Source organism: Bos grunniens, chromosome 14 (genome assembly GCF_055505025.1).
Source record: "Bos grunniens cultivar Pamir isolate PY7600 chromosome 14, Bosgru_T2T1.0, whole genome shotgun sequence".
Classification (NCBI taxonomy): Eukaryota; Metazoa; Chordata; class Mammalia; order Artiodactyla; family Bovidae; genus Bos; species Bos grunniens.
This window is the reverse complement of record NC_141178.1, coordinates 36026646-36047972: the sequence shown is the minus strand read 5'-3', so window position 1 is coordinate 36047972 and position 21327 is coordinate 36026646. Positions and strand designations below refer to the sequence as shown.

Sequence of the window (21327 nt, the reverse complement as noted above, 5' to 3'; positions counted from 1 at the left end):
TGCATGCATTTGATTTGTAACATCATTGGTGTCACGTGAGCCTTGGAGATGGGAAAACATTGACCATCCTCTGGCAGGGCATGGCATCTCTGGTTCTTGGGCATTGACTTCAGAGGTGGGTGGGTTATGTCGCTCAGATTGCTGACTGGTGATGCTGGTAGCTGACTTCCTGTCCTGGACTTTGTCGAGTGGTTGAGTGGGTGACTTGGGGGTTTGTTAAGTAATACTCAACAGGGCTTCTTTAAGTGGTACTTCCACACAAGAGGAATCGTCACCACACAGAATGGGCTTTGGAGCTGGCCGGTTCAAAAGAACTATTGAATTTGTGTCAGGCTCTGTTCTGAGGCCTGGGGCCTCAGGGATGAACTGGACTGAGCCGGTTCTTTGTTCTCTAGGAGTGTATAGTCTGGAGGCGGGTGGGCAGATGGATAGCAAACGTGGAAGCCAAAATAAACAAAGATAAACAGATAAGACTGGAGAGGAAAGTGGAAGCAGGGAGACCCTCACGAGGCTTTTGATATTCTCCAGACCTTAGTAATGCTATTTGGAGTGAGGTGAAGCCAGGGGAGATGGGATCTTCATCTATAGTTTGGCGGAGAATCCATCAGAACCTGCCAGGTCTTGCCTCTGCTGTGGTTTGGTATTTAACTTCTCTGTAAAACCTTCATTTTCTTCTTCTGTAGAAGGGAGGTCATAGCAAATGCACTTCACAGAGTTGTCCTGGTTAAAAATGCATGTTTGTTTTTCATGGTGAATGAAGGGGTGATATGAGAACAGGTACCTCTTGGTTTTCAAGGGGGCGCCCTGTCCTGTCTTGGGATGTCCACTTGTCCCTGCTGCCACCTCTTCAGGGACTGCTTCTGACTCTGGGAGTTGGGGGGCCTGAAGTGAGCAGCCGGGGGTGGGGAGGCGGGCAGCCCGGGGCCTGCCCTGGTGTCCCTCTGTCTGGTCGGTCCTGCCTTCTCCCACTGCTGATAGTTCCCGCCATCTTCTCTGATGCACAGTGCTTCCCCAAGAGCAGTGGGTACCCAGGTGTGGTCTGAGTCCCTTGGTGACAGAACCATATGGAATCTTTGTTAGACGGCAGACTCCTGGCTCCCCCGCAAATCTCCTGCATCAGAATCCCCAGGGCTGGGCTCCAGAATCCACATTTACTGATGGGCTCTCTATGCTAGCCTCATACACTCTAAATCTTGACACTCTCTCATTCTGAAAATTTGATTTTGTCCTTGGAGTCATGCTGCTGCTGCTGCTAAGTTGCTTCAGGTCGTGTCCAACTCTATGCGACCCCATAGATGGCAGCCTACCAGGCTCCTCCGTCCCTGGGATTCTCCAGGCAAGAACTCTGGAGTGGGTTGCCATTTCCTTCTCCAATACATGAAAGTGAAAAGTGAAAGTGAAGTCGTTCAGCCATGTCTGACTCTTCGAGACCCCATGGACTGCAGCCTACCAGGCTCCTCCATCCAAGGGAGTTTCCAGGCAAGAGTACTGGAGTAGGTTGCCATTGCCTTCTCTTTCCTGGAGTCATAAAGGTAGCTAATATTTGTTGTAGGTTCATTATATTTTACATGCAATAACCATGTCATAGATCCTAGTTATCTGCTTATCAGTGAATAAAATGTGTTCAGTTCAGTTGCTCAGTCGTGTCTGACTCTTTGCAACCCCATTGACTGCAGCACATCAGGCTTCCCTATCCTTCACGACCTCCCAGAATTTGCTTAAACTCATGTCCACTGAGTCGATGATGGCATCCAATCATCTCATCTTCTGTCATCTGCTTCTCCTCTTCCCTTCAGTCTTTCCCAGCATCAGGGTCTTTTCCAGTAAGTCAGTTCTTCACATCAGGTGGCCGAAGTACTGGAGGTTCAGTTTCAGCATCAGTCCTTCCAATGAATATTCAGGACTGATTTCCTTTAGGATGGACTGGTTTGATCTCCTTACAGCCCAAAGGATTCTCAAGAGTCTTCTCCAACACCACTGTTCAAAAGCATCAATTCTTCAGTGCTCAGCTTTCATAATAAACTGAGGAGATAGAAGATTTAAACAGTTTGTTCAAATATTGATGAAAGAGCCAATATCTAAACCCATATCCCAGCTCTTGTCCTTCCCCTCTTCTTTTTCATCTCCCTTATGTAGTGATATTACGTGAATCAATCTTCTTAGTTTAAAATGAGGCCTGGGTGACCTCCTATTATGTAAAAAGTAGAAAGTTAAATGTGGAATGTTTTAAAATTGAGCTTTAACTTACATTAAAGCCTGAGATTTGGCTCAGAGTTTGACCTAAGTGTCCACCCTGATGACATTATTTTAAGGAAGGTTCCCTTTTGTTACTTTGGTAAATCAGACCCTGTGGTGTGGCCCTGCATCTCTTATAAATCTTTTACCTGCTGCATGAAATGCTTGTGCTGATGGGCCAGCACCTGAAATAGCTTCTGCTAAAGGGCCAGCACCTGGGCAGGTTGATGCTGTGGTTACCCTCCCCCACCCCCGCCCAGCTTCCTGGGAGGCTGTGTAAAGAGACCAAGAAGCTGGGTTTTCCCCTTGTCTGGAGAGCACTGAAGGTACTTTTTCTTTTTTCTTTTTCGTGATTCCAAGTTAGTGTCTGAGAAAAGTTGGCCATCAAAATAGGACCAGCCCAAGCAGGCTTACAGATAAAAATCAATCATTCCATGCATAGTATTTTCTGACCTCAGATTCCTATTGCTTCCAACGCTAGGGAAGCAACGACCTCACACATGACTTAAGGTGGAAAGAGACTTTCACTATGTATAAACTTTACATCTCTTGCTGCTGCTGCTGCTAAGTTGCTTCAGTCGTGTCTGACGCTCTGCGACCCCATAGACGGCAGCCCACCAGGCTCCGCAGTCCCTGGGATTCTCCAGGCAAGAACACTGGAGTGGGTTGCCATTTCCTTCTCTATTACGTCTCTTAGAGAATATTATTTAGAAAAGGATAGGTGAAGGAGGTCATGACTAACATTTTATCCTTGCATCTCACATTCTGAAATCTTTAAAGTGTTTTTTTGTGCCCCCAAGCTGGCTCAAAATTGCATTTCTGAAAGCAGTTTTGTTGGTTTTAGCTTTACTTGAGTTGTGAGCACTTTGAAAATCCAAAGCCTAATCTTTAAGAAAAAGTACTTTAAAAATATAATGGTCTTGCATGCTGAATATTTGCAAGTTTGGTTTGTTTGTGACAACTTCAAGATTTACGACTAATTATCCCATTAACCATTTGCCAAATGTTTCTGAGTCGTTGGGATGCATTTTACCAGCTGTTCATAATAAGAATTTGTGAAGCTTTCTGGCCAGTTTTCAGAAAACAAGCCTATGATCAATGTTTATCTTTCTCTGAAACTAGGATCTCATCGTTAGAGTTTCCTCTCCACTGATCGGGTATTGAACACACAATAGTGGAGACTGGACTTCCACTGTGCCCTGAATTTGTGGGCTTTGGTCTTTATAAAGTCCTCAAGTTATTCTCCATAAAAGGAGAGGTAAAGACAAACACTTAAGATTGAATTTCAGTGCTTTTAAAAATAATTTTATTTACTTGGCCCTGCTGGATCTTTGTTGCTGCACCAGCTTTTTCTCTCGTTGGAGTGAGCAGGGCTGCTCTCTAGTTGCGGTCCATGCGCTTCTCATTGTAATGGCTTCTCCTGCTTCGGAGCACAGGTTCTGGGGGCATGGTCTTCAGTAATTGCAGCTTGTGGGCTCCGTAGTTGTGGTTCTTAGACTCTAGAGCACAAGCTCAATATTGTGGTGCACAGGCTTAGCTGTTCCACAGCACATGAGATCTTCCTCCACCAGTGATCAAACCTGTGTCTCCTGCTTTGGCAGTTGGCTTCTTTACCACTGAGTCACCAGGGAAGCCCAAGACAAGCATTTCTGAGGTGAGCCAGGGACATCAGAAAGTGTGCACTTTGTAGAAAAAAGGAGTGCAAGGCAGAGAGAAAGACATTTCTAGGCTTTGTATCAAGGGCAGAAAGAGGAGACTTTGAACAAAGAGTGTGTGTGTGTGTGTGCGTGCGTGCACACACATGCATATGTGCCTAATTGTTGGGTTTGTTTTAAGCATCACAGAAAGACCTTGCCACCCTTTTATTCCTGCAACTGGTATAGGATATCGACTTTAATTAATGAGCTCCTTTTAAATTTTCACTTAGAATATTTAGGGTGACAAAGAGTCGTAAAGTGTTTAGTACCATCAGAAAAACAATAGCCTAACACTCAGGAGCCACCACTATCTTTTTTAAACTAGACAAGTCTCCTGTAGCTTTCTGGAAAAGAAGAAATCCCCAGTCCAGAGTCACTGAATTTAGAACATGACATCAAATTCTAGCATTCAAGCTAAGGAAGAATAGGCTGATTCCAATATAACTTATTCCAATATTATAGAAAAGTGATTTGTGAGTCGACTCTAACATTTGAGATTTGTTTCAATCATAAAAATCACAAATTAACTAAGGAGCCTACAATGGATGTCATCTCATGTGACATAAATTTTGACTTAAATAAAACAAATGTAATCGGTGTGGCTACACCCCCATTGCTTCATGTTTACATAGTTGAAAAAGTTAGAAAAGTAATTCACATGAACAGAGTTTCTATATTTTTTCAGCTAAAAGTTTTTCTCATCTTTTCCTTTAAATGACCTCTTAATTTTTTTCTCTCCATTTCCCTGAAGCTCCAGACTCCTTGTACCTTTAGAGCATCCAGAACATGTAGACACATGTGTGTTTTTCTCCTTTGGACTGTTTTGCCATACCAGAAACACTTTCTATTCCTGGGGTCTTATTTCTAGAGAGCTCCACAAATACAGAGATCTGCAAATAGTGTATGTACTGTGCCTGTGCTCAGTTCGGGGAAGTCTCCCTAATTTAGGCTCTGAATGACAAGGCGTTTACAGGCAAGGGCAGTGCTTACTAAGGCCTTCCTCCTGGTACCATGGGGGCGGGGGACTGAAATGGCACCTGTGTGTGTGCACAAGGAAAGGGGAATGTGTGTGTGGGGGACGCATCTAAAGCAACACCTCAGCCCCCGCCGTCACCAGCCCTGCCTTATTTTTTCCCAACGACAGCTTGCGTATTGTCTGTCTTTCCTGTTAGAACTAAGGCTCCATAAAAGTAGGGTAGTTCTCTGTTTTGTGAATCCTCCTATCCCTAGCACCTAGACCAGGGCCTAGCACATAACAGGGGCTCCATCCTTCTATGGTGAATAATGGGTTTTGAATTTTCCATTTCTCAATGATATGCTCTCTGAAAATTACAATAGGAAGGAAACTGGAGAAGACAGACAGACACCATATATGGGATAAAGATAGATCAATTCACAGTGTGGAGAACCAGGCCAGATGTGTCATCATGACTCAGAATACCTCCGCTTAAGTATTGTTAGCTCTGAACAAAATAACGTTTGTGTAGCCTTTTATAGTAAACACACACGTACATTAAATCATTAGATTCCTCTAAAAGATCCTATTAAATGGTGCTAATTTTTTTTTTAAATGGCAACAATGTTGACCTTGTTTGTAGTAGGACTGCGTCTGCTTTTATTTTTATTTTGAGAGAAAGCAGGGGTGTTACAGATGCCAGGAGATGTTTAGAACCCACATGTGCCATGGGATCGACTACTACTGAGTTTGCACGTGGACATTTGGAGTTTTCTGATACTTTTTTTTATTGTGATAGTCAAGTCTGATAGGCATTACTCCTTCCCTGCCCAGACTGGTATTACTTACCTAGAGAATAGAAAAGACAGACAGGGTTTGTTAGATGCCTTCAAGGAAACTACAAATCTTTATTGGATTGCACTCATGGGTAGTGGCATCTTAAAACTATGTTATTGGCTTCGTTGAAGTGTCAAGACCAGGAGAGTGGTGCTGACTGGGGAAAAAATTTAAGTTTGCTTTTCTTTTTGTGAAAAGCATCCTTAATTTTGAGTAACTGGGGTTACGCAGAACTCTAACACAGCCCCCAAGATTTCCACACTCTGGTGTACACACATCTTATCCTAGTGATCTGATCGAACACTGATGGAGGTGCTGCTCTGAAAAGATTATTGCAGATGTAATTAAGGTCCTAAATAGTTGACCTTAAGATAGGGATATTATCTTGAGTGAATCTGACCTAATCAGACGAACCCTTAGCAAGGGACTGGACACTTCCTTAAGATAAGAGTCAAGCCATGAAAGGGATTCAACCTGCAGGAGCTTCTCCTTTGCAGGCTTTGAAGATGGGAGGTAGGCAGTGTGGGGAATGAGGCAAGAAATGGAAGTGGCCTGGCTGCTAGCGGCTGAAAGTGGCCCCTGACTGATGGCCAGCCAGGAACTGGGGACCTCAGTCCTTTAACCACAAGGAACTGAATTCTGCCACAGCCATCTGTGCATGGAAGCAGACCTGAGGCTGCAGATGAGAACATCACCTGACTACATCTGGCGAGACCATGAGCAGAGAAAACATAGGCCAGGGCTGAACTCCTGACCTTCAGAACCACTTGTTCTTAAATTGGTTCTTTCAAGCCTTTGTGTTTAGAGTCGTTTATTATAGAAGCAATAGAAAGCTAATACAGAGGGAAATCTCATTCGGATTCAATCTGTAAAAAAACCCTAAACTTTTAAAAATGAAATGCAGTTTGCTTTTTGAAGGAAAATACTTCTTTTATGTCCATGTCACCAACATACACGACAGCCTATGGAATCAAGCTTAGGGTTGATTGCCTTGCTACGTTGGGTCCTGGCTAAATGAGTAGATTGAAAGTTTGGGTAATTAGTAATCAAATGTTTATAAATTAATGGGTAGCTCCAAAGTATGAGAGGAGCCCTAAAATAGTTTCCGCCAAATGCTTTATCTATTTTTGGAACAATCTTATTCATGCATTATCACTTGCTTGGCAATCCTTTCCTCATAGACAGTACAGAGATTTGTTTCCGCTCTCTTCCTCTCTGAAGACTGTAGTTACTGAATTAGAGTTGGAATTCATAGTTTTAAAAAAGATAAATAAAGTGCTTAAAGTTCCCAGTGCTCCTGGTTTCACATAAAGAGGGAGTCTTTGATGAAGATCACGATATCCACAGACATTTTCTATAAAGGCATATTTTAAAGTGGGTTTGGGCAAATGAGGACTCTTTCCTGAGATGTGAGTGAAGCATGTTTATGCAGGAGGCGATGTAAGTGCAGTCCGTGTGCTCCTGCAAGTGGCCCTTTTGAAAGGCAGCCCTGGATGCATTTGCAGGCTGGCTGTCTTTAGCATGAATGACAGCACAGTCCTAGGAAAGCATACGCCTGCTCCCTGGGCCACCTCCGCTGCCGCCTTGCATGCTGCATGGGGCTGCCCTCCCGGCAGGAGAGTGTGTTTGTCCTGCCGGCCGAGGGGACTGCGGTTTGGCCTTTCTGTTTACAAGAGAAAGAGGAGAGCGGCCTGTGTCCTCCAGCTGCTGTGCAAACAGTGTTGGAAACCCAGAGCGAAGTTTTCACTCAAGGACTTAGCCTGCAAAACACCCCCCGAACTAACAAACCTTCCTTAATGAAAGACCATCTGGGTTAAAACACAGCCCAGCGGGCCAGAACCCAGATGACAGGAAGACCGTAATGAGAATAGTTGTTGTTTAGCAAACTTTCCGAGTGGGATTTCCATGTTTTAAGTTGGCAGAGGGCCCGATGGTGGAAAACAGGAAACTGGAAAGCAGTGTGTGCGTTTCGTAGTGAAGACGGGAGTGGTGGGGTCAGTGTGCATTTTGGTTCAGACCCCCATCTCTGAAGGTCTCCCCCCAAAGTGAAATAGGTTCGGGATCTGGCTTGGTATGACCTAAAATATGGGGAGGGGTTCACTGTGTCTTGGGCTTCCCTGGTGGCTCAGAGGGTAAAGAATCTGCCTGCAGTGTAGGAAAACTGGATTCGATCCCTGGATCAGGAAGATCCCCTGGAGAAGGGAATAGCAACCCACTCCAATATTCTTGCCTGGAGAATTCCATGGACAGAGGAGCCTGGTGGGCTATAGTCCATGGGGTGGCAAAGAGTTGAACATGCCTGAGTGACTAACACTATTCACCATGTCCGAGGAATCAGGCTAGATTCTCAGTGGAACACTTGTGAAAAAACAAACCACTATCTCAGCTTTCATGGGAGCTTGTACTCTCCTGGGGGAGCTAGAAAATACCAGTGATTTTCAATTGGAGTTTAAGCATAGTAATTGGACCCTGTAACCTTCTCATTAGAAATTCTGCTGTGATACAGAAGAAACTCACCAGGTGTAGTGATACAGAAAGTGCTAGCAGCAGGCAGTGGGGGAAGTACAGTGACAGAAAAATGTGATTTTTTTGGTGCCTCTTAGGAGAGGTGGCATCTAAGCAGAGTCAGGAATTCAGGATGAATCAGCTTATGAAGAGTCAGGGGAAGAATATTCCTGATGGGAGTAGTTAGGAAGCAAAACCTGAGTTAGGAAGGAGCTTGGGGTCATTGGAGACATCCAAGGAGGCTGGCATGGCTGGGACAGTGATCACTAGGAGGGTGTCACCAGATGAGGGTGGGGAGGTAATCTGGGTTTGCTTGCACAAGGTCTTCAAGGAGGTTTTGTTTTAGTGTCAGTGTGCAAGGGAGCCACTGAAGGTTATATAGCAGGGGATGTATCCATGCTCTGTTGTGCACTGAGTAAAATCTTTGTTTGCTTTTTTGGAGAGTGGCTGGAAAGGAGCAGGGCTGGGCGGGAAAGCCAGTGTGGCAGCTCTTTCTGCCATCCAGGAGAGCAGTGACGGTGACGGGGAAGTGGGAAGTGATTGCAGAGGCGGCTGGCTTGGAGCAGGACTTGGGAATGGATTGCATCTTGAAAGCAAGGAATGGGGAGAGGGAAGGGGGGAAGGACCAGGATGACCCCCAGGTCATCCTTCCCTTTCCTCCTTTGCCCTGTCATTTTCCTCTAAATTACCATCACAGGAAAAATGAGAATGAGCCTGTGAGACAGTTGCTTTGCTCAGTCAAGGCCAGAAGCTAGTGACCTAGAATTCTGTGCAGAGTGCCTTGAAGCCTCTAGACAGTGGTACGGAATGTTGGCCCACCGTGAATTAATAATATACCTAAGCTATCCTAGACAGGAAACCAGTTATTTACACCACAGGGGTCTCTGCATTACAGCCTTGCTACCTTGTCCCTGGGATCTACAAGCTTCACACTGAAGACTGGTCCCAGGGCACCACTGAAAACACCTGCGTTAACCCATGGGGCTGGTGGGGCAGGGGAGGGGGGAAGGAGGGAAGTGCTGTGAAGCCATGAGACTTCCCTCGTGGCTCAGCCAGTAAGCAGTCTGCCTGCAGTGCAGGACACCCTGGTTCGATCCCTGGGTTGGGAAGATCCCCTGGAGAAGGAAATGGCAACCCACTCCAGTATTCTTGCCTGGAAAATCCCTATGGACAGAGGAGCCTGGCAGACTACCGTTCATGGGGTTGCAAAGAGTTGAACAGGACTGAAACACTTTCAGACATAGAAAGAAACAATTTGGTTAAATGGGAATTTATTTTCTAGCCTTTGCACGTCACTCACGAAAGGTACAATAGTCCAGATAAATGTGATTTTATATGTATGTGTCCCCATGCCACCATGTTCTGTTAGAGAGCTTTGGAAAGGTGAAGAGAGTCACTTTATCCATTCAAACGTAGAGATTAAAGATCAAAATCTGGAACATTCTGTGGTGGAGACTATGCATTTAGTGTTAACCGTGTGTTGCCTGGTCTAGTTTTTAAACTGTGAAGGGGAGCTGTCTTTGTCCTGTTTCTGTTATTCGTTTTCTCATTATCTGTTTCCCCGGATGGTCTGAGGGCTTCCACTGGCTAGAGTACTTTCTCTCTCTCTCTTTTTAATATTCTTTAAGCAGCAGACTCAGTTCTAGAATGTTCAGAACTGCCTTATCTGCCTTATAGCTGCCCCCCCATGATCATAGAAATATGCCATTGTAATCAGTAATGAAGGCAGACATGGTGGATGGGGCTCACAGAGACTAAATGAGCCCATTTGGTTTTTAACCCGACATAGTCATGTCTTCCCCCTGGGCTGAGGGCCTGGGGGACAGTGGCAGGAGAGGGGAGGAAAGTCAGGTCTCTTGGAGTCGTTTTTAAAGGGTCCATGCTGAGGTCTGCTGGTTACCAGTGGTGGGACTAAGCGTAAGGCACCCGTCAGCCTTGGTCTTCTGCTTCATCACGTGGAACGTGGTAATAACCATGCGGGCCTGCTTCCCTCAGACTGGAGTGAGAAATCAGAGGAGAGGGGAAGTCAGACGTGAAGCGGCTGGGTCAGCTGCACAGCGCTCTGTCACCATCTGTGGATGGCAGTCTTATTTCCAGACCAGTCGTGGGAGTGTTGGGTAGACCCCAAACCAAACCCAGCCTTTCTAGAGTCTCTTTCCTGGTGTTAATCACTGCTTTGCTTTCAAACATGTTACCAGTGGGTCAGAACTAAAAGTGAATCATTGTAGCCACAACACATTTGAAGAAAGATGAACCTTTCTGGGATGTCCTGGGAATGTTTAGTTTATCGTTCCTGTATATATCATCCAGAGGAGGAAATCTCCCCCTCGCCACACCACCACATCCTCGGACAGACACACAACCCAGCCAACCCAGTCTGTTTCTTTTCCCTCAGTAGTTTAGATAAATTGCGATTTTTCTTTGCAAGGAGAAACTTTGATAAGAAGTTATTTTTATATAGTTGAATGTGACCTCTAGATTCTCTTTTGGGTCTTAGCATTTGCATTAAAATTCCAAAGAGGTGATGTACTGGCTGAAGGAAGCTGACAGATAGGGATGGGAAAAAGTCATTAACTCATTACTCAGTTTTTATTTTGTAACTGCTTAGAATAAGTGTATGTGTAAAAGGTGAGCGTAATGATGTGGTTTTAGCTGGAGCCAGATGCGGTTGTTCAGAAACAAGTAAGCGAATGGTTGCCAGACATTGACATGTCACTGGGCCTCATGTATGGTTGTCCAAGCTGGCAGCACTCGCCATGAAGTAAGGTATAATGTACCTCCACCTTTCATCAGCAGAGAGGCTCCAAACATCATGGGACAGAGTAGATACTGGGTATATATTCCATCTCCATCACCCAAACAGATACCCCTTTAAAGATCCTAGATACTGAGTTAAGGCAACTTCACTGTTAATTACTGTGTCAGGAATTCTTTTCCTTGAAACGAAACCATATCAGCTCTGTGTCCTCATTAACTCTTTAGTTAAGTGCCTGGATGATGTATAGCTCTCCTTAGGGAGCTCTTTGTTGAAGAAAGAAAACCTAGTGACTGGCTTCACTGTTTGGGTTCTTAAATTTGTCTTCTTTATTATGTATCTACCAGGCCACTGGTCCTGAATGTTGCAGTGTTTACATGGATCTCAGACCCTCTCATCTGATCCTCCATGCAACCAAGGCCAGTCAGTGATTGACCCCAAAATTGAAGGACTGACCAGGGTTGCATTTCATGCAAAGACTGTTTTGCCTTCTATCCTCTATGTTCCTTGCTCCTTCTATGTGTTTTCTTGGTATCAGGTTTACAGACTTAAAATGGCTTGTGGTTTACTGTGAGCCTCACATCATCTTTACCTTTCAAGTTGAGAACTTTACATGTCAGCATTAGGCAATTTCTTTTCCCACTAGCACGGTCTTTTACTACTTTGCCATACTGAAGGGGCCCTTGATATGATCATCTATCTGAAAAATCTCAGGATTAAGAGTTATATTAAGTGTACATTAAACCTTCGTGTACTGTGTAACAGTGAGTTCTGTGAGTGACTGAAAGATTCTTATCACAGTGCCCAGGGATACAGATACTAGGACCCCAATATCTAGGGCCACTCTTCCTTCAGGGGTCAGACCTGGGCTACCCATGCCCTGACAGCACCTTTTTTTGATGTCTTTCCTCATCCATGAGGCTCCCTGTCCTCCTCCTCTTACCTCCACCAAGATCTCGCATCAGCTCCCTTCTCCCACCAGCCCTTCTGCCCCTACTGTGCTGTTTCAGGGTTGTCTCCCACATGAATTTGTTAAACAAACTTATACTTATTTAAACCTTCCCTGAAGTATAAACTGATATCAAGCACCAAATCCTGTTTTTAGATGTCATACAAATGGAGTCATATGGTACGTATCTTTTCTGTCTGACCACTGTGACTCAACACTGGGTCTGTGAGATTCACCCACGAGGTCGCGTTTATCTGGGTTTCACTGTTTGTTCCTGTTGAGCAGTGTTCCACTGTATGAATATACCACAGTGTGTGTACCCACTAGTACTGTGGATGAACACTCTAGTTGTTTCCAATTTGGGGCTGTTTATGAATACAGTTTGTATAACTATATGTATATATATATATATGTAGATAGATGTAACACTTATTTCTGTTTGACTGTACAGCCATAAGAGGAATAGTAGGTTATTCGTATGAGATTTTTAATGGGAGAGATTGAATTTGATATTGAGAATTATGCTTTATAGTAAGCCTGATGGGGTATCTTTTTCCATGAGTTGAAAAATAACTCTAATACAAGTCTGACTACTTTTTTGCTTGATACTCTTAGAGAAACTTATTTCTCCAAGTTACCAGTGCCATTTTGAACATGAATTTAGATTTGTTTGTGTGTGTTTTTTTTAAACCCCAAGACCACTTATTTATGCTCATGTGACTGTTTTTCTATCAATAGATTAGCCCTTTTTCTTTTCCAGCATTCAGATTATTTTTTAAAAATAACAACATGTGAGATCAGGGTCAACACTGTCAGAATCTTTCTTGTAAAATTACTCCTGGCTTGACATTGAACTACAGATGACAAGTTTGCCGGATTATATGAGGTAAAAGTAAAGTGAGGAGGTTAATTTTTTAAGTGGATGTATTTGGGCAGCAGGCATTTATAGAGCACTCTGTGAAGCCATTACTCTATCAAGTACCCCAAAATATAGCCATTATTTACAAGGAACTGACAGTTTGGTAGTGGGGGGCAGAAAAGGAAACCCGTGTATTTAATGTCCTTTAAATATTGCTTTGCATGTTAGAGGGGAGAATGGGACGGTGGGAGGGGATGGAAGGGGGAGGGTGGCAACACGGGAACATGGATATCGGGCATCTGAGTCAGGCTGAGACTCAGAGAGGGCTTCCTAGAGGAGTAGATTTTGAAAGAAGAGAAAAATTTAGATATTTTGGGGAGATAGGGTGGGGTCAAGAGTTTGTATTCCAGGCAAAGGTACCAAATAGCATATTTAAAGAAATGGAGGCATGAAAAAGTATTATCCATCCGGTTTCCAGTTTAGGGGATAAACCGTGTTCTGTTCCATTGGTGGTGCTCCTGCTGTATACACTTCTGCAGTGCCTCCTTTGTAATGACTTTCAGAGCTAATTTTCAAACTCCACCAGAAAATCACCGTCGATACTTTATAGCTTTGACCCAAATGATATTCCCCAGCTGGGTCCTCACCAGATTTTTCTCCGGAACGCTTTTCACTCATTCCAAAGCAATACAGTCTGTTTTCAGAAGGTTTAAGATGTACCACTATTGAGGACATTTAAACGGTTATGTGTGCCTCAGAACTCAGAAATCAATTCCAAAAGGCCAGCTGTGTGCAAAAAGCACTTATTGGAATACGTCTATAACCTCTTAAGGTTGAAGTTCAGTTTCAGCTTTTAACCAAGTTTCTATTTTAGAGATTTTATGTCAAAATTGGATCATTTTGTATGATGAGAAATAGTGGATATGCCTTATGCCAAGCCCAAGTGCTTCTGGAGGAAGAAATGTATTCTTGTAACATTATAACTAGCCCTGGATTTGGCAAAACTGGCTTGTAGACCATGGAATCAAGGGTCATCTGGGAGACAGCATTGAGAAATGAAAGCCACATCCTGGTGATAATTGTCTGTGATGTCTGCCAAATTGGGGTAACAGAAAGACAGATCCGTAAAGCCATGGAACAGAAGGGGAAAGATGAGGGAGGCTAACAGAACAGAGGGTTCAAGAAGGCAGGAGGTGGAATCTGGACAGTCAAAGAAGCTGACCGGCTCAGACAGTAATCAGTTAAATAGCCTTGCCTCCAGCTGTGTATTTTGAATTGGCCTTTTCTTAGTTCAGTGACTCCTGTGACAAGTGAGCAAAAATAAACCAAAACCCTCCCCACTGTCAATGTAGATCTGACCTGTTATCTCTTGTGTATTTAGTTGATCAATCCTAGTTACTTTTGAAGATGGGAATCGTTTTATGGCCCAGTGAGTTGGGAGGGGAAAGGAAGACTGATCAACTTTTTATCTTAGGTCAAGACTTTATATTTAATGAGGGGCTAAACAATTGGAGCAGGTCTACACTGGTCTAAAAACTTACTTAAGATCCTGTTGGGTCTACTTCACTTATTTTCACTGTTCCAATAGCTCATGTGAGTTATTACTTTAACTTGGCTTAAACAGAGCCATCTATACCATGCACTTCAGAGTAATTAGATTCAAAAATCTGTTTCTGCTCATGTCTCCCCACACCCTGACCCCCCAGCCCAAATGCATTTATAGACTTTTTCCTTTAAGGTGTAAAGGCCCTATCTTAAACTAGCATGCTGCTGCTGCTGCTGCTGCTGCTAAGTCGCTTCAGTCATTTCTGACTCTGTGCGACCCCATAGACAGCAGCCCACCAGGCTTCCCCGTCCCTGGGATTCTCCAGGCAAGAACACTGGAGTGGGTTGCCATTTCCTTCTCCAGTGCATGAAAGTGAAAAGTGAAAGTGAAGTCGCTCAGTTGTGTCCTACTCTTAGCAACCCCATGGACTGTAGCCCACCAGGCTCCTCCGTCCATGGATTTTCCAGGCAAGAGTACTGGAGTGGGGTGCCATTGCCTTCTCCATAAACTAGCATAGCAACCATTGATTTGCAAATAGCCCTACACACATTTGGGGATGGAGATCCTGAAGGTTGCCAGAGTTTTCATCTATCTGTCCACACACATTACATGTTCTCATACAGTTCTGGTTAGAACCACAGTGAGGATCAACAGATTACCGCCCCCTGCAACCCCTACTCCGGGTTTCCAATATGGTTGTTGTAGTGGAAGGGGAGGGGCTTACTGGCGATTTTCACTCCCCTGTCATTTTATCTTGTATCTTCCATGGCCATCAATTTCCTGAGGCTGTCACTTCAGTGCAGAAGCACCAGCACTTAATTTCTCACGAACAGAAAATACTTTACAGTGGCCCTGCAAGTTCTACAACCAGCACCACATAGTTTGTGTCTGAAAATATTGTTCAGCCATAAGGCAGCAAGCATCCTATACTCTGGTGGCTCAGATGGTAGAGTCTGCTTGCAATGCAGGAGGCCCAGGTTTGATCCCTGGGTCAGGAAGATCCCCTGGAGAAGGAAATAGCAATCCACTGCAGTATTTTTGCCTGGTGAATTCCATGGACAGAGGAGGCTGGTGAGCTATAGTCAATGGGGTTGCAAGGAGTAGGACACGACTGAGCAACTGTCATTCACAAGGCAGCGTCCAAACAGATCTGTTCTTGGTTTTCAGAATCTTTCTTTCGCTGCTGGTGAAACGTATGAAAACTACTGAAGAAAAGTTATCGGCCTTTGATTGTGCATTTGCCACTATAATATGTGGACACGTGTGTTGTGTGAGAGTGTGCTTTTCCCCTTGGAATGGAAGAAGCGCACTTAGCCTATAAAGAACTTGCTCTCTTGGCGCCTCTTCACCTCTTCCTACCATCGGAGCGAAAGCATTTCATATATTCTTTTCCAGCCATTGACCTTGCCTGTGTCTACCTATTACTTAACTAATTTTATTTGTGTCCAGCACCCTTGCCACAAATTTGCTTTTCAAATGGAAAACAGTAAATATTCCTCTACAGTGTTTATTGCTCTGCAGAATAAATGGGCAGAGGTTATAAAATGTGCATCCAGCACAATGGATTCTTCAGCTCCTCTCTGGAAATCTAGGAGCCTCAATCGGTGCCAAACTGGATTTCATTTTTCTGCTGTAAAAATTGTTACACGTTATGAATGGCTCTCCTCTTGGTGATCCTGAACACATTGGCACAAATCTCAATGTCTTTTGGGGAAAAATAAAAAATAAAAAAAAGGGAATGGCATTTACAAAAAGAGTCAAATGCCGGTCATTACTAGGCATCAACAGTCTACAGCAGTAGTCCCTGTCCTTTTTGGCACCAGGGACCGATTTTGCAGAAGACAGTTTTTCCAAGGGGGGTAGGGGAGTATAGTTTGGGGATGATTCAAGCCTAGTACATTTATTGTGCACTTTATTTCTTATCTAATGCCACCACTGATCTGACAGCAGGTACCGGTCTGTGGCCTGGAGGTTGGGGACCCCTGGTCTACAGACTGCCATTCATTCAGGGGGATTTTCTAGGGTGTGGGGCAGGGGAAGGAAGGATGCTGCTCATTCTATAGTTCTTCATCACCGATATTAACCCACATGGCTTTTTTTACTTCCTTGCAGTTAAATCATTAATAATCATGAAGAGTTTATAAACTCTGGATTTAATCTTCATTAATATATAAAACTCAGGGAGTGATGTCCTTTGAATATAAGTAGACCATTTCTCCTCTGTATACTTAAAACTGCATTTTCCCTTTTGGTTTCTGGGATCCCCTTAACTCTGAGAAGGGTGTGCCCCAGCATGATTTGGATCAGAGAACTTCAGGAACTGTTTCTTGACTTTGGACCCCATCTGTGTTTTGTGGGCTGGCCAAAGTTTATCATACAATGTCCACTCCAGGAATGTGCCCCAGTTGCTCAGCCTTGAGGGGCAGGGGAAATGGAGTAGTGTTTGTGGGAAGCTTAGAAGAGATGCGTTTTCCTTTGAATTTCTATAGTGAGTGAAGTGGTCTGGTTTCAAATAAGCGCTGGTAGGTTATGCAGGCTACTTACTCCTTTCTTTGGAAACAAGACAAATTCAGATCCTTCTGTTGTTTTGGGGCACTGAAGGCAAGCCGGCTGGACCCCAGGGGCTGGGGCAGGCCCGCTCCCTACAGCCCAGCGCCTCTGGAGGGAGTGGGGGCAGGAGAGGACATAACAAACAGGGCTTAAGGACCTTCTCGGAACCCGGACCCCCACTAGGTGATCCCTCCAGGTTCCTCATCCTTCTTTCCTAGAATCTGGTGAGAGAAGCCTGCCCACTTTGATTTTTTCAGATGTGAAAACTGAGATAACCCAGGATTACCCCACCCATAAGTAACATAAAGTGGCAGAACTGGAGCCCTTGTCCTCTGTGTGTTCCCTCTCATAGGTGTTCTCATTAAAATCATTTAGCTCTGATTCACAAGGAATTTTGGACCCATCTCAGCCAGGTCTGTAATTGCTAAATCATGATGTATGCACCCAGATCATCAAGAATTTCAGCTAAACCACTCTTTTCCAAAGTGTGGTCCGTGGACCACACACCTTGAAATCTCATAGGGCCTTGCTGAAAATGCTGATTCCTGGGCCCTGCCTCTAATCAACTAGATTTCATGTTTTGAGGGTGGGGCCCAGGTATAAACACCATGGGAATTTCTGTGGTATCCCAAATTTGAGAGCTCTGGGGTACAATCTCTTCATAGCACTCTAGTAGAAAAATGTCTTGGGAAAAGGAATGACTAAACCAGTATGTCTGCAGCAACGAGTCTGTGAATTCTGCCTGAAGAGTGTCTGGTTCTAGCTCCTCATTCCTTTCAAAAGGAAACTGTGGTTTGGAAGGTTTAAGTAATGGTTAAATAAATTCTCCTAGCTTCTTTGCAGTAAAGCAGAGACAAGGACCAGTTCTCCTCTTACCACACTGTAGTGCGCTGTCTCCAGCCTTTTAAAAATCAGCTAATCAAGGAAACTTGGATCCATTTCAATCCTTTCATTGACCCTACACTCCACATAAAAGATGAGTCCTGGGAGAACAACCATTCTGATTCACACTCATTTGAATGTTGAAAAAAACAGTGCATTTCTTCAGAGTTCTCTGTAGGAGGTGGAAAGATTCAATAAGCTAGCTAAAAAGGTTTCCATCTCTCTCTCACACACACACACCACCACCACCACCAAACAGCCTGGGTCTGTCACAACATGAGGGGTGGGGACTGGCAAGCGTCCATAGTGTAGGCAAGATTTTCATGGATTTTTCAGTAGTTGCAGGCGATTTGTTCAACCATCTATTAAAACAATTCTATAAAGATTAAGCTGGAATTTCACTGTGTCCTCGAACGGAAGAGGATTGGCGATTCTGGGATTCATGTGCATATTTTAACGTGAGGCATTTCACCTTATGTCACAAGGAAGGTCTCACACCATGGCTGACATTTTTAATGTGTAGGACTGAACACATGGATTGCCAGACAATAACTAGACAAACAAAAAGGTGGAAGAGATTGTTTTGGAAAACTATTCAATTCAGTTAAGAAACACCTCTCTGCGTACAATTTACTTGTTAGTTCTCAGAGAATAATGCAGAAGATACTTCTTGGGTAATAATGCAGAAGATGCTTCTTGGGTGGGGGTCCTTGGGACGAAACCAGGTTCTGCTTATTCCCATTTTTACTCTGGATTCCAAATCATGGGGCTTTCTAGAAAGCTTGAACTTTGTCCCAAGGCCTGCCATAGGGACTGACTTGTTTTGTTCCCTAATTGTTTAATTTGTAAGAATCTTCCCAATAAAGATGGTAAACATTTTTGGACCAGATCTGCATTTTGCATTTTCGTCCTTTCTTTAAACACCATCATGGGGTATAGTGCCTATCTTTACTTAATAAATAGTTCTGGGCACGAGAAGAGTTATATATTTATTCTTTCCACATAATACTGTTGAGCACCTTCTGTGCTCAACATTATAGTGATGCTCCATCCAGGTTACTGACCACAGCTGTACACAGTAGGTAGGTTATAGTCAAATATTTATTGCTTTAGGTAAGGCAGAATGGGTTGTGTTTAATTAAGAGCATGTGTTTTGGGATGAGGCGGGTTGCACTTGAACCCCAGCAACGATGCTTGTTGCCCCTTGTTATCATCTTGGGAAGATTGCTTAACACCACTCTGCCTCAGTTTACCCTTCTGTGAGTTAATAGTAACTCTCAGTAATGTTTTGAAGATTAAGTAGCAGACTGCGTCAGTAGGTGCTCAGTAAGTGACTAGTGCAATGGCTGTTATTATTGTTAGCAAGAACCATAACAATGATAGTCATTCCGTTATTCGAAGTATGGCTGTGCTGAATTATCTGTTTTTCTTATTTGACTTTTTGAACAGCTGCTGCTAAATCACTTCAGTCATGTCCGCCAACTCTTGTGCGACCCCAGAGATGGCAGCCCACCAGGCTCTGCCGTCCCTGGGATTCTCCAGGCAAGAACACTGGAGTGGGTTGCCATTTCCTTCTCCAATGCATGAAAGTGAAATGTGAAAGGGAAGTCGCTCAGTCGTGTCCGACTCTTAGCGACCCCATGGACTGCAGCCCACCAGACTTCTCCATCCATGGGATTTTCCAGGCAAGAGTACTGGAGTGGGGTGCCATTGAACAGCTAGGCTTGCTTAATTTCTGGGTTTGGTTTTCCGACCTCCCCCCTCAATTTGGTTTGTTGAGCTCGTATCTATATTTTGTGATGTTTCCTTTTGATCATATTACCTCAAGTTTACCAAGTTGAAATTTTAAGCATGGAAGCCTGAAGAGGTCTCCTTTTCTGAAAGGATTTTACTTTTTTTAATTTAATAAGTGTTGCTTCTTAAGTCACTGGTCTGATGAAAGGGCAATATTTCCTTGGCCGTTGGCCCAAAGACAAAACAATAGGAGCTGGTCCCTGAACAGAAATGTGGAGTTTGTGAGTGAAGAGTTGGTCACCCAGACAGCCCTCCTCACTCAGACACTCAGGTGCATTCTGGGAAAGCTAACTTAATTCAAAACCCTCACCTTGTCAGGGTCACCTTTAAGTGCCAGGCACAAAACCGTAATGAGCTTCCTTTCTCATAATTCTTCTTTTCATGATTTTTCTCAGCTGGATTCTTCAAAGGATTATTTGTAAAGACCTTTATGGTGTGTTATGATTTAATCAGATGTAGCTCGAATTTCCCAAGATGTGTTAATTATCATTGCCACACAAGTGCATCAGAGGAAGCAAAATGTTTTTCATTTGGGCAGGTTGAGGGTTTGTTTAAAATGTACTTAGGGCCATTAGGATCAAATCAAAATATAGTGCATGGTAATTATGCATGAAATAAAAGATTACCTGCTGTTTAAGTAGCCAGTTTTCTGATAATATTGCAATAAAGTCTTGAGAGAAAATTGGTTTCCCAATAGCAGTAGAACGCCTTATTTAAGGGGACAAAGTGAACTGTATTTGATTGAAAAATGAGAAAGAGATAGGGAAAAGAAAAATAGATTTTATCATGAACATGATCAGTGGATACTATCCTCAGTCTTAAAGAAAAATTATTGTTTTAGTTATTCCCCTGATCCAAATTGAGAATGATTTGTTTGCATTTAAATAGCAATGGAGTTGTTATATTTCAGATTTGATTAAATAAAGGAAAGAATATCTTATGTAAGAAGGGAAGGCATATGTTAGCCTCAGTATATGAGAGTAGTCAAAAACCTGACTTCAGAAATCAGACAAGTTCCCAAGTTGAAACCCAAACCCCAGGCTTACTAGTTACATGGCCTCCGCCATATTCCGTAACCTCCCTGACCCTCACTTTCTTTATCAGCAAAATGAGGCTGTTAATATAACACTCCTTGTGGTAAAGATTAAATGAGATAATGTAAGTAAAGCACTTAACCAGACATGTTTATTGTGTAGGAGTGATGAATTAATATTAGATGTTGTTATTATCCTATCAGCTGGGTCTATGGCTGATTGAAAATAGTCTGAATAGAAGGGAAAGTTATTTTAAACTTTGGAATTCTGAACACATGTAGTATGTCTAAGGTAGACATCTCATTCTGTGTGTTGGAAATGGATGTTGCTTGTGGAACTGTGATGGTGAGGGTAATATGAAGTGACAAATGCTGATACGGAGAATTTTCAGCATCACCCATTGGATCAGTACTTTTTATCTTTTGAAGAGAATTAAATGATGAAATAGACATGTGTGTAGTGATTTGGTTAGTTGATTTCTGAGAAGGTTTTCTTGTCACAGACCTGTCCTTGAAAAGTGAAAAGTGTTAGTCACTCAGTCATGTCCAACTCTGTGTGACCCCATGGACTGTAGCCATCCATTGACTCTGTCCATGGAATTCTCCAGGCAAGAATATTGGAGTGGGTTGCCATTCCCTTCTCCAGGGAATCTTCCTGACCAGGTCTCCTACATTGCAGGCAGATATTTTACAGTCTGAGCCACCAGGGAAGCCCACAGACCTATCCTTG

General features: G+C 43.6%; 1 protein-coding gene across 8 annotated transcripts in view; it reads left to right on the top strand.

Annotated features, from left to right (window-relative positions):
* The window catches only part of EXT1 (exostosin glycosyltransferase 1), a 314140-nt gene that overhangs the window by 127016 nt on the left and 165797 nt on the right, over positions 1-21327 (top strand). For 2 of the 8 annotated variants that reach the window (XM_086336348.1, XM_086336352.1), the window contains exon 1: positions 2423-2561. The exons of 5 other annotated variants lie outside the window; for them this stretch is intronic. The gene's annotated coding sequence lies outside the window, so the exon portion shown is untranslated. Of the gene's footprint in view, positions 1-2422; positions 2562-21327 lie in introns of those variants that run through there. One more of the 8 variants, XM_086336351.1, reaches the window with a different exon arrangement.